Below are 14949 nucleotides of genomic sequence, written 5' to 3'. Positions count from 1 at the left end.
TATATTATCTAAGAAAAAATAAATTTAAATCGTGAAATTTTAATTTATGATATATCAATTCTTTTTTATAATTTCTACAAATGTTTTAATAACAAAAATATCCCAATAAAAATGTTCCTCAATAGCATTATCTTGACTCTAGAAATTACGTGCAATATAAATACCAAAACATATAACAATATCAAGCCCCTTAAACTCTCAGACCATCATCCATCATAATCCATTGCCTTTTTTCACACTTATTATCACTATCTTAATATATCTTTACGTGGATTCAATAATAACAAACCAATTAGTGAGGCCAGATTCAAAAAGATTTTGGTTCGAAACTTAAGACAATTGGTATATATATATATTATTGGTATTGCTAACATGTGATTGAGACTGATTGTGATGTTGTAATATATATAATATTAATTTGTATTTTCGCGTTATGTTTGAGTTGATTGTGTGTATTAATTTAAATATGTTATCATTAATTCTAACATATGCATACAATCAATTTATGCATTATACGAAATACAAATTAATTATATATAAGAATTTTTTATATAATATATTAAGTAATTGTATTTAATTCAATTTATGCGACCCCATTTCTCATTCATCAGCCATAGTCCAAAGGGTGACTAGGAACTTAGAGTTTCAATCCAAATGGGCACATATATTCCTATTGTATTAGCCTTGACACTTGCCAAGAACCTTAACTTAGGCACCACATTGATTTTCACTGGGATTTACAACGTCGTCACTGGTGCCTTATATGGTGACCAATGCCTGTCCAACCCATGAAATCTATTGCGGCCGTAGCTATATCGGACTGTTCTGGTTTTAACATCCCGGAGATTATGGCATCTGGGATTTGTACTGCTGCAGTATTGCTGGTTTTGGGTGTTACAGGGTTGATGCAGATGGTGTACAGTTTTAAACCTTTTTCTGTTGTTAGGGGAATTCAATTTTCCCAAGGCTTATCATTTGCTATGAGTGCTGTCAAGTACATTAGAAAGGATCAGGATTTCTCAAAGTCAAAATCTTTCATTTCCTCCATAGCCGAACATAGCTAAAGGAAAATTTGGTAAGTTCTAATCAAATCCTAGTTGAAATTTGGTTAAGAACCCATTAAGTAATTTAGTGAATTAGCGAATATAATATAAAGTTTCATTAATGCGAAACTTGAAGAAGTTAGGGTTTAACATGCATGATAACAATAGTTAAGATTATGGTTACTCATGAGGTAATGTTAGTGAAAATTGTTGAATTAATCTAGAATTAAGTATAGATTATACACTTAAATTATGAAAAATTAAGGACTAAATTGTAAGGGACAAAAACTTTGAGACTTCATAATATATAATAGTTGTAGGATGTCCTTGTACTATATTTATTAAGCATGATTTAAATTCTATTTGGTGATTTATGAGATACGAGTGTTTCGGATACTAACGTTATTAGGGATTAAATTGAATAATGCACATTCATGTTTAGTTATCATGTTTTTATGTCCGAATTATATATCTAATGGATTTTCCATATCCAAAGGGAAAGGCAAAGCCGTCGATGAATAGCTAATCTAGTTTGTACTCTCCTAATTTCAGTTCGTTAAATAATTACATAGATATATGCTTGCTTAATATTATATGATACTTAATCATGGAATTTACTCTATTAAAGTTTTCGGATAGAGTCACGGGTATAGTTAGCATGCATAAGGTCCATTTTGATAGGTGGGAGATTCAACGCTATGTGCATACATATCGAGATAGTTCTTTCATACCCTGGAGGTCAAGAACATATCGCCAGCTCAAATACTCTCGGGTACAAGTGTATTTTGTTGTGGTTGGTAAGATCAGTGCATTTATGCCCAATTAGCACATTATAGTGTATTCGGTGTGATGATGGATTGATCCTAGTATTCGTTCTTGTATCCTATTTGGTTAATAGAGATTAAAAATGTAACAGTGCTTATTGTATACATGTGTAACTGAAATGAGATAAAAATATTAAAATGTTACATGATTTTATATGTTGAACTTGGTGCAAATACCTTGAGGGTGTATTAGAAACTATATCGAGTAGTTGAGTAAAACATTGATGTGAAATAGTGAAATGATAAATGAATTACTAGTATATATGCATCCTTAATGTTTATGTTTGAAATGGTTGGTTGGTTCACTTTAGTTATATTGTTACTTATTTGAATTTGAACTATCTTAGCACAATTGGGTAACCATTAATCAATGTACAAAATTTTTTGTTTCTGTGTGTAGGTTTCAAATAAAAGCTATAAAAGTTTTGCGATCAAGCATTCAACTCTTAGGCTCAGCTCAAAAACCATCACAATATTATTTTGCATGTATATATATGTTTTGAAGTCATATGGCATATACCTAGGTTGGTAGGCTTGTTGTCTAAGTTAGTTTTGACACTTTTGGTAAGTGACCTATAATGTTATATCGGTTGAATTTTATCTTTTGATTTCTAGTTAATTATGTTTGCTTACGTGAGTCTGAATTTGCAAATTGGTTGGTTTAGTAATGATGGATTCAAGGTTATGATTTGATAATGTTTGAACATGTTTAGATAGGTTAATTAGATGAACATGTTTTATGGTAAGTTTTAGATATGTTTAGGTTCATTTGGTTAAGGGTTTTGGATATTTAAAAGTGTAAAATTTTGACTATTTGGTCACTGAGTCTTGAAACAGAAAGAACATGTCTCGAGATCGTTTGAATAAATTTCACTTAATTTTTGCATTCAAGAGTCTGAGGTCTCAAGACATATCTATAATGTCTCGAGATAATTGTTCCTAGTTCTCGAGACAAGTGACCTTTGTTTCAAGACAAAAGTACATAGAAGCTAAATAGATTTTGTCCTGCTTTAGGTCTCAAGACAAGAACCCTTTGTTTCGAGACATTTAAACATCGAAGTAAAAATAGGAAAACATGGGAGGTTGGGTCTTAAGACATACAAGACCTTGCCTCGAGACACAACATGTAGTGTCTTGAGACATGTTAACTTCGAAGTTAAAAATTCCAAAACAATTTATGACTTGTCTCAAAAGAAAAATTTGAAATTTGACATTTGAGTTTATATCCGATTCCTAATTCTAATGAACAGGTTTATTGATCTGAACAAAAAATAGATTTATGCATTACGAATGTATGTTTTTTATTATAAGGAATGGGTTTTATTATTCTGGACGAAAAATATGAATTTAAATTTTACGAATTTGTGTTAAATTAGTTAGAGTTGTTTCGACAACGTAATATGATGTCACACGTTAGAGTTGTTTCGATAACGTAATATGATGTCACACGTTCAGATTTGGTGAACATATTTAGGCTCCGTTTGGAAACCAGGAAAACATTTTCCGAAAAATGTTTTCCTGCTTTTACGTTGTTTGGTAACCTGAAAACATTTTACCTACGGAAAACATTTTCAGGAACACGGGTAAAATTGTTTGCTTTTTATGTAAAATGTCTTACAGATTTTTTTCCTGTAAGACATTTTCCAAACTCAGCGCGCCTTTCATCTTCCTTCTCCTTCTCATCCAAGTAACTTTTCTCCTTCTTCTTCTTCTATTCTCCCTCTTAAGCTCTCACTCTCTCGAACATTTCAATACAAAGAATCGAATTTATTATTTCTTTTCACTTTTACCCACTTACCCCATCTCTGCAATCTGCGTTTTTTTCTAAGGACAGCTGGGAATTTGTTTAAAGATCTCGTGCGCCAAAGGGTTCCACTTCCACAGCATCCTCTAGGCATTGCTCTTCTGTTGTTGCTTCTGCACCTAAAATCCCTCATTCTTCAAAACAAGTAAGGTTTTTTAGGGGTGATTTTTGCTGTGTTTATGGGATTTTTGTTAGTTTCCATTAAAAATCTAATAAGTAAGGTTTTTTGTTTTGTTTTAGTTTATTTGGTTGTATGCATCGAAACTTGTGGGATAGTACATTCTAAGTTAGAATGAGAGAGTAAAGGTTCATTTGTTTGTCTTAAGAGTTGTTTATATAAAGCACTATGTTTTTTTATTTTTTGTTTAATTTATTTTCACTAGTGGTCTTGCTAAGGGTAATAGATGAGAATTTGTTGGAATTTTGAGGGATGCTTATTGTATTTAAGAGGATAGAATTTTGTTGTATTAACTGGATCAGTCAGCTGGTCAAATGTTTTCAGGGAAATGAGATAGCAGATGTATTAGGTAAGGTTGGCATTTGAAAGGAAGTATTTTCATGGCTTGATGTTGATATTTGTTCTGTTTTATTGAGTTCTCTGTGCTATTATTGGTATTTCCATGTCCTGGTGTTGTTTGTTCTTACTTGGTGTTTGAGTTTTGGTTGACTTGTGCTACTGATGTTTTAATTCTACATACTGGTTCTGAAATGTCTTTGTCCTTTGTGTAGCGACGTAAAAATTTTAGCTTGTTCGCTAATTGTGGCGATTTATTGAAAATTTGAAAATGGAATTTCGGTTTTATAAAAAAAAAGGGAGTCGCCACCTATCTTTTTTCTAGGTGTGATCGGACACCTAATAAATCATCTTTTGATAAGAAAATTCATTTTCTTCTAACAAAAAGAAGGCCAAATTTAGGTCTACGTCAAAATCCAGAGAAGAGGTAGGGTTCGGGAGTCGGTTACGCGCGAGGAAGGTATTAGCACCCTCGCGTTGCCCAAAATTGGTATCTTGTAAAACACGTGTTATCTTGATTTTCAAAAATGCGAATTCAATGTAACATTTAGTCGTGATCCGATTGAAAAGACGAGAAATTTTAGTTTTTTTCAGTTTTTGAGAAGGACATACCATTTTAACACGAGTCAATTGATGTTCACCCAACATAGCGATGAAATTAGATGACTTAATGTTAAATCGGTACGTTGCCTTGATTATTGAATTAATTAGAAAGCAAGAATATGATTTTCGACGTAATGCAAAGCAAAATTGATATGGAATGAACATAAATAAATGGAAGAGCTAGAAATATATCGAAGCAAATATAAGTGTGACAATAATATTACAAACAATAAAGATATATGTAATACTAGAATTTATTATGAAATGGAAATAATGAATATACATATATACGCGTATAATAATGATATTAAGAGTATGTACGTAAAATATATATATAAATAGTAATAGTATCAGAAATATACTATGTATAGTATTTGAAATCTATACATAAAATAGTAAAAATATATATTTCTTGTATTGCTAAAATATGTACATAATATATACATATATATATGTGAAAAATGTAGGTACATGATATATAGGAAAAGTATTAAAATAAAATAATAAGCGATGATAGTGAAAAGAATAGGTATAATAATAAATATACGAAAATAATACTATATATAAAAAATGTGTACAAGAATAATAAAATATATGTACTAATATTAATAGTAAATATAGTAGGGTAAAATAGATATAATAATAACACGTGCATAATACAATAAAAGATATATATACATATATCTGATAAAGTATTAGAAAGTGTATACATAGTATATATACTAGGGATAATAACAATGGTGAAGAACAAACATTAACAATGCTACATAAATGAACGTAAAATAGTAGTATGTACATAAGATGGTATAAAGAAATATATAACTAATGATGTCAAAATATATACATAATAACATATGAACAATATAATACTTCCTTTCTTAGAAAAATGTATATAATATATATATACCTACATAATATAATATTTACATAATGTGTACATACTAGAAATAAAAAAGGACTGTTAATAATACTACATTAACATATACGCAAATATATTAAAAATATATAGATATATCATATTAAAAAAGTATATACATAATAAATATAAAAAACATAATATGGTATTTGAAATATATACATGACGTGTATAAAGATATAATATTAAAAAATATGTACGTAATATATAAAATATATACATGATATATAGAAAATATAATATTTAAAAGAATAATATATATAATATAAGAGTATTTAAAATAATGAATAAAAAAGTAAAGAAATGAGTAAAAATAAAATACATAATAATATAATAAGAAAATATTATGATAAGTACTAAAGATATCCATATATATATATATACATGTGTAATAATAAAATAATAATAGTGAAAATGATAAATATAACAATAACAGTAACTATGATACTGTATGAAAAGTATCTATATACATACATATATACTAAAATATATACTAACATTCATAATGAATATAATATTATAATACCAATAATAATATGACATTAAAGTAACTAAGTGTAGTACCATATATATACGTATGCATATATAATGCAAACATACACTAAAAATGATAAATATATTGATAACATTAATAATATTAGAATAATAATGACAATATTTAATAATAATAATAACAATTTTTAATAATGAAACAAAAATGAGTAAGAAAGGACTAAAATTGGACTGCTAACAAAGTGTTTGGGCGAATTTGAAATAAAAACAAAAGAAATGGACGAAATTTCAACACACGCGTAACCTGGAGGGGCCAAAAGCATAATTTTCCCGGCTATTAAAACGTTGCGCAGCGTGGGGGACCAGAATGAACTCGGAGCAAAACAACGGGGCCGAATCATAATTAAAATAAAACTTGATTGCAATTCGTAAAAAAGCGGAAGGGCTAAAGGTGCAATTAGCCCTTCCGTAGGAAACACGCGGATCCTCCTTGGAGCAGGTCGAGCGATCAGGTCGGAGGCTCAAAATGACGTCGTTTTGGGCATTGAAGGTCAGCTCAAAACGATGTCGTTTTGGGGCCCTTTAATAGTAAAAAATCCTTTAAAATTTTCATTTTTATCCGAGTTTTAAAAAAAAACAAAGGGGAAGGGGATTTTTCTCTCTGGGGAAACCCAAAGACCGGCCAGGAGGGCCACCGCGCGCCGTCGTAGCTCCGTCGGGGCGACCACCGTACACGGTGACCAGAAATCGCCTAAGGTAAGATTTTTTTATTCTTTTTAGATCTTATTTTTATTACTATTATATATAATATATATACATGTATACGTATGAGTAGAAAAAAAAACAAAAGAAGAAGAAAAAAACAAAATAATAGATGAAACCGATTCAAAAAGACAAAAGGGCACCTTCGATTTTTTGATTTTGATTCTCACTTTTTTGGGTATCTGTTTTTGATGTTGTTCTTGTATATTTTCTCCTTTAGATCACTGCTTGTACATATATTTGCAATTATTTTCGTATTTTTTCAGGATCCCCCCGTTACATTCGTCTTTTGCTGGCTTTATAGCCGAATGAAATACAACTTTTTTTTTTGTTTCGTGTTGTCTGCTGCTTCTATTCTGCTTTGCGTGTTTCCTTTCATTTTACAGGTGATACGGACGATGGGATGGGGTTAGGTGGCGGAAGCAGACAGAGGGATGGGCATGCTGGCCTAGGCACGGCGGCTGACAATCGGGGCAAGTGAGGAGGCTGAAAATGAGGCTAGGGTTTTAGTGGTAAATGGGTTAGTTTAGGTGGGCTTGGGTAGGTTTAGTTTGGGTTAGTTTGTATTAGATATTGGGCTTTGGGATTTTAATGGGTTTAAAATGTTGTAAATAGGCTTATGGGTTTAGGGATTGGGTTTAATTGGGCTCCGGGTATGGGTTTGAAGATGGGTTAAGGGGTCTGGATGTAAACGGGCCCGAGTCATTTAAAACGGCCCAAATTTGGCCTATAACAACTGCCCCTCTTTGTTCATTATCGTGTAACGGGAATAGAGCAAAGACACAAAGAAAGACCAAATTTGCCCAGTCTTGACTTCTTTGGTGCTCTTCTTGTTCAGGTAGTCTCTTTCTAACCCACCATATCTTGTAGCTTTGGTTCAATCCACTGCATCTTCTGATATATGCCTTGTAGCTTCAATCTATTCAAATGTAACTACGAGATTTGTGGCTTCGATCTGCTTCACTTGTAACTTCATAAAGATCAGGTCTACAACTTCGATCCGCTTCTCTATCGCTTCAGTGAGGTGAGGTTTTGGTCTTCTCTTCTGTAACTTTAGAAAGGCGAGACTTGATATCCTTGATCAACTCCACTGCAACTTCAGGGAGACAAGACTTGCAACTTTGACCTGCTCCACTGCGACTTCAGGGAATCAAATCAGCTCTAATCTTTATTCTTTACTCAGCATGTGATCTTGAGCTCAACTTATTTCTCGCAACATGAATTGACTCTCGTAATATGAGTTGATTTTTTTGAAACTTAATTTGAAAAGTAGAATTTGAAAATACCTCGTCGTGTGACCCGAGGCTCAACTCACCTCTTGCAATATAAGTTGATTTTTGAAAAATAGAAATTGAAAAAAATAGAAATTGAAAATACCTCAGTGTGCCCTGAAGCTCAACTCACCTCTCACAATATGAGTTGATTTTTGAAAAGCATAACTTAAAAAACGGAAATTGAAGATACCTCAGCGTGTCCTGAGGCTCAACTCACCCCTCGCAATATGAGTTGATTTTTTTGAAAAACAGAAATTGAAAAGCAGAAATTGAAAATACCTCAGTGTGCTCTGAGGCTCAACTCAACTCTCGCAATATGAGTTAATTTTTTTTTTGAAAAATATAAACTAACAATACCTCAGCGTGCGACCCGAGGCTCAACTTACCTCTCGCAATATGAGTTGATTTTTTTTGAAAAGCATAAGTTGGAGAACGGAAATTGAAAATACCTCAGCGTGCCTTGGGGCTCAACTCACCTCTCACAATATGAGTTAATTTTGGAAAAGTAGAAATTAAAGACAGAAATTGACATTACCTCAGCGTGTCCTGAGGCTCAACTCACCTCTCGCAATATGAGTTGATTTTGGAAAAGTAGAAATTAAAGACAGAAATTGACATTACCTCAGCGTGTCCTGAGGCTCAGCTCACCTCTCGCAATATGAGTTGATTTTGGAAAAGTAGAAATTAAATACAGAAATTGACATTACCTCAACGTGCCCTGAGGCTCAACTCACCTCTCGCAATATGAGTTGATTTTTGAAAAAATGGAATTAAACATCAAAATACCAAAACCTGTCATCTAGTTGAACTCAGGTGTCTTTTCCTTGATTCAGTACAACTATCATCACATCTTCTTGCTATACTGGAGTATCTGTATATGTCATGCATGATATTATCATGATATGCACATGTGTCTTAAATGTCTTTATGCCTACATGATTATGCTATGCGCCTTAGGCATGCTTGTCATATGTCCTTTTGTTATGATCCTTGTGATGATCTGCATTCACTGCTTTGACTCCTGACTTTCTCTTCAGGATTTGTACCCGTCTTCAAGCCTCGACGTTTCTCAAATATCACTCTTTTGCCCCTGGTTGAACTTTGTCTTTGCTTTGAGGCTATTGTATTTGTCAAATTTTCATCCAGGTAATGCTTAACGTTTCTTTTGTTTAGAGTATGCCATTTCACTATTTATCATGTAAATAAACCACATAATGAGATGCAATGAAAATTGTCAGGTAGGGACAAAAAGGTACCTCATATTCATCTATTTCAAAGGTAACAAACAAAGAAAGTTAACCAAGAATAGTAAAAGGTATCATAAAGAGGAAGGGGATTGCATTCAATGGATACAAATGCCCTAGATATTCACATGAACTCTTCCACGTTCCTCAATCAGGAATTTTTTCGAGTATGGCTTCTTGCGTAGAAGATTTCGAGCTTTCAAAAAATACTTCAAATACTATAGTCTTGCTGTTTGACCCACTATTCGACCGCCTTGTTCTTTAAGCCCAGGTTTCCTTCATTAGAACGCCCTTTCGGGTTTTCATTCTAATCTTTTGTGTTGACCAAAACGTCCTTTAGGTTTTCACCTTGATTCTTTTTTTTAAGATGCCCTTTTTGGGTTTTCATCTTGATTTTCTTTTTTCAAGTATAATATTTCTTTACAGCATCTGAATTCACTGGATTTGGTAACTCCTTCCCATCCATCACGGTGAGAATCAAAGCTCCGTCCGAGAATGCTTTCTTTACGACATATGGTCCTTCCCAATTTGGTGCCCATTTTCCTCGCGGGTCTTTTTGTATTGGGAGAATCTTTCTCAGCATGAGTTTTCCTTCATGGAATTCTCTTGGCCGTACTTTCTTGTTATGGGCCCGATCATTCTCTTCTGGTAAATCTATCCATGACAGATTACCTTTAAACGTTTTTCTTTGATAAGACTTAGCTGATTGTATCGAGCTTGAACCCATTCTGCTTCTTCTAGTTTCGATTTCATTAAGACTCGTAGAGAGGGGATCTCAACCTCGATAGGTAGCACAGCTTCCATTCCATAGACCAGAGAGAAAGGGGTTGCGCCCATAGATGTTTGCACAGATGTGCGATATACATACAAAGCAAATGGTAGCTTCTCGTGCCAGTCTTTATATGTCTCGGTCATTTTCCTAATAATCCTCTTAATATTCTTGTTGGCCGCTTCAACAGCTCCGTTCATTTTCGGGCGATAGGGTGATGAGTTATGATACTTTATTTGAAATTGTTCACACACCTCCTTCATCATCTTGTTGTTCAGATTCATGGCGTTAACTGAAATGATTCTTTCAGGCAAACCATATCGACAAATGATTTCCTTTTTCAAAAACCTACAAATTGCAGTCTTTGTCACATTGGCAAATGAAGCAGCTTCTATCCATTTTGTAAAGTAATCAATAACCACAAAAATGAACCGGTGTCTATTAGAAGCTTTTGGGGAAATTGGCCCTATAACATCCATGCCCCACATAGAAAAAGGCCACGGAGAAGTCATGACGTGAAGGGGCGAATGGGCTACATGAATTTTATCACCATATATTTGACACTTGTGGCATTTTAGTGTAAAACTAATACAGTCACTTTCCATCGTCAACTAGTAATAACCGAGTCTCATAATCTTCCTGGCCATAGTGAAACCATCGGCATGTGTCCCACAAACTCCTTCATGGACATCTTCAAGTATTTTTCTGGCTTCAACAGCATCCACGCATCTTAAGAGCACTTGATCCTTTCCTCTTTTGTACAGGATGTCTCCATCAAGAACAAATCCCGCTGCCATCCTTCTGATTGTTCTTTTGTCGTTCTCATTTGCTTGTTCGGGATACCTTTGATTCTTGATATATTCTAAGATATCATGAAACCATGGCCATCCGTCTGGCTCTTCCTCAATGCTGAAACAATGTGCAGGGCTTCATATATACTCATTTGAAGAGGAATTATTTCTATTTCTCTGTTTACTTTGAACATTGAAGCCAAAGTGGCGAGGGTGTCAGCCAACTAGTTTTCTTCTCGTGGGAAGTAATTAAAAGTTATTTCTTTGAATTCTTTAATCATTCCTGCCACTAGATCGCTGTATTTGACTAATTTTGAATCTCTCACTTCCCATTCTCCACGGATTTGGTATATCACCAATGCTGAGTCTCCATACACCTCTAAGATTTTGATGTTTCATTCAATAGCTGCACGAAGTCCCATGATACAGGCCTCATATTCCGCTGTGTTGTTGGTACAGAAGAAATTCAGCCTGGCAGTGAACGGATAATGGTTCCATTCTGGTGATACCAAGACTGCTCCAATCCCATTCCCCAAGGTATTCGATGCGCCATCAAAGCTCATCCACCATGATTTTTCTTTTGATGACTCACATTCTTTTTCTGTAATGCACATCAAGTCTTCATCTGCAAAATCAAATCTCAATGGCTCGTATTCCTCTGTTGTTCGAGTTGCTAAGAAGTTAGCTATTGCGCTCCCTTTTATCGACTTTTGGCTCACATAGATAATATCGTACTCTGACAGTAGGATTTGCCATCGTGCCATTCTTACAGAAAGTGCAGGTGATTTCATCATGTACTTTATTAGGTCCAGCTTTGAAATCAACCATGTCGTATGATACAACATATATTGCCTAAGTCTCCGATCTACCCAAACTAGAGCGCAACAGTATTTTTTAATGGACGAATACTTTGCCTCGTGTTCATTAAACTTTTTGCTGAGGTAGTAGATCGCTTTTTCTTTCTTTCCTAAATCGTCGTGTTGCCCCAGCACGCAACGCATTAACTTTTCGAACACAGTCAAATACAGTATCAATGGTCTTCTCGGAGTTAGCGGTACTAGCACTGGAGGACTAGACAAATATTGTTTTATCTTATCAAAGGCCACCTGGCATTCCTCATTTCATTCTTCTGGGTTGTGTTTTCGAAGAAGCAGAAAGATTGGGTCGCATTGGTTTGTAAGTTGAGCGATGAATCGAGCGATGTAGTTCAACCTCCCTAAAAATCCTTTGACTACTTTTTGCGTACGCGAAGGTGGTAACTCTTGAATGGCTTTTATTTTATCTGGATCAACTTCAATGCCTCTTTCGCTGACGATGAAGCCTAGCAATTTTCCCAAGGTAGCCCCAAACGTACATTTGGCCAGATTGAGCTTTAGCTGGAACTTTCTCAGTCTGTCGAACAACTTCTTCAGGTTCACTACATGCTCTTCTTCCCCTCGGGATTTAGCAATCATTTCGTCGACGTAGACCTCTATTTCTTTATGCATCATGTCATGGAATAACGTTACCATAGCCTTCTGATATGTTGCCCCAGCATTCTTCAATCCGAAAGACATTACCTTGTAGCAGAATGTTCCCCACATTGTTATGAAAGTAGTTTTCTCCATATCCTTAGGGGCCATTTTGATCTGATTATACCCCGAGAATCCATCCATGAAAGAAAACAATGAATGCTTGGCTATATTATCCACCAATGTATCGATGTGTGGCAAAGGAAAATTATCTTTAGGACTTGCTCGATTCAGGTCACGATAGTCCACGCACATTCGTAGTTTGCCGTCTTTCTTTGGTACCGGGACTATGTTAGCCACCCACTCTGGATATTTGGAGGCTTGTAGGAAACCAGCATTAAATTGCTTCTTGACTTCCCCTTTTATCTTTAATAGTATTTCAGGTCTCATTCGTCTTAGCTTTTGTTGAATGGGTTTGCATTCTGGCTTTAATGGGAGCTTATGGACCACCACATCTTCATCCAATCCAGGCATATCCTGATATGACCATATGAATACATCTTTGTACTCGCGGAGCAAAGCAATCAAATTGTGCCTGGTGCCCCCTGAAATAGAGGTCCCAATCTTCACCTCTTGCTTCCTTTCTTCAGTTCCCAAATTTATTGTTTCAACAGATTCTTAATGAGGAAAAATCTGTTTATCCTCTTGTTCCACCATTCTTAGCAAGTCAGGAGACGAGACATAGTCTTCAGCATTTTCTTCGGCTTCGAATTCTCCTAAACAAGCAGCCTTCTCAAAATTGATTTCATGGCTCGTAACGGGTTTGTTCATGCCGTTGATATCTGAACACCTGAAAGTTGAATGGAAAAGGAAACTATAGAGGAGCATCAAAGTGTTGGGACTAACAGGCATGATGTGAGATATATGCAATGACAGACTGTAAAAAGAGGGAAAAATTATGAAATTCATGAGAATATAAAGACTATGACAAAATGCATCTTCATTAATGTTCATTTTAATGATAAAGAGCGAATCATAAGCTCTTACAAAAGAATCCCTCTATTTACTTAGGGATACACAAAAAGAATAGTGTTAATATTGAGCATTACTCTGGAGAAGATTTAGAAACTACAAGGAGCTCCACAGCAGTCCAATTGTTCAAAACAAATCCAGGAGGACAAGGGCGTATCGTTGAAACATCCTTAATTGCATCACTTCCTTTGTCAATGACATTTATACTGACATTCTGAAGACCCCTTTCAATAGTTAATAGTGTGCTTCGTAGATTGTCTTGCTCGGGATATATCATTCCTGCAGATGTAAATGTTTTTGACAAAAGAGGGTACGTTATGGCTTCCCATTTTATTTCTCGGCCTAAGGTTCTTGCAATCCTTCTTTCCTGTCTTTCTTCCATTGTTTTTTTCTTTGACGTATGTCCGACTGGAACCCCAAACCGTATCAGGCCTTGTGGTGTACTAGCCTTAAAGCCCTAACTATTCATTACTGAAATTTTCCTAAACCTTTCTTCGCTCGGGCTCCTCTCCCCACAGTCAGCTTGATACCTATCCTGGTATTTCTTGACAATTTTGGCACGAGAATTTTGTTTCCCTCAGCGACGAATATGGCATTAACGAATTCAAGGGATCTAAAGGAACATTCCACTGCGTCTTTGCTTACTTCAATGTATGGCGCATCAGCAGAGATAGATGGAACAATGTCTTCTTCTCCCTCGACGGTGACCAAACAGCCATCCATGATAAATTTCACCTTTTGATGGAGGGATAATGGGACTACTCTAGTAGAATGGATCCAAGGTCTTCCCAAGAGACAATTGTATGATGGTGTAATGTCCATGACTTGAAATTCAACATCATATATGTAAGGACCCACTTCTAGAGGGATCTCGATTTTTCCCATGACTTCTCGTCTTGTTCCATCGAATGCCCTTACTATAGAATGACAAGGCCTTAGATAGGACAAATCTATCGGAATCCTGGAAAGTGTGGCCAAAGGCATGACGTTGAGTGCCGATCCATTGTCGATGAGCATGTTCGGTATTATATAACCCTTGCAGTGGGTTGTGATATGCAATGCTTTCACGGAGCCTCTACCATTGGGTGGTATTTCATCATCACTAAAAGAAATGAAATTATTTGCGTTTAGGTTATTCACCCATCTGTCAAGCTTCTCAACGGATATATTGTTTGCCACGTAAGCTTGATTCAACACATTTAACAGGGCGTTCCGGTGTGGTTCTGAATTTAATAGCAGAGATAATACTGAGATTCGTACTGGCTGCTTACTCAATTGCTCCACCACGTGGTACTCACTGTGCTTGATAAATTTTAAGAATTCTTGTGTTTCCTCCTCGTCCACAGGCTTTTTAGCTTCTTGCTCAGGCACAGTTTCATGCTCATCTTCGGTCACATGCATTGGTGCTTTTCCTTTCTGTTTCAAGTCAT

This window comes from Gossypium hirsutum, chromosome A06 (assembly GCF_007990345.1).
Source record: "Gossypium hirsutum isolate 1008001.06 chromosome A06, Gossypium_hirsutum_v2.1, whole genome shotgun sequence".
Classification (NCBI taxonomy): domain Eukaryota; kingdom Viridiplantae; phylum Streptophyta; class Magnoliopsida; order Malvales; family Malvaceae; genus Gossypium; species Gossypium hirsutum.
This window is presented reverse-complemented; position numbering follows the sequence as displayed.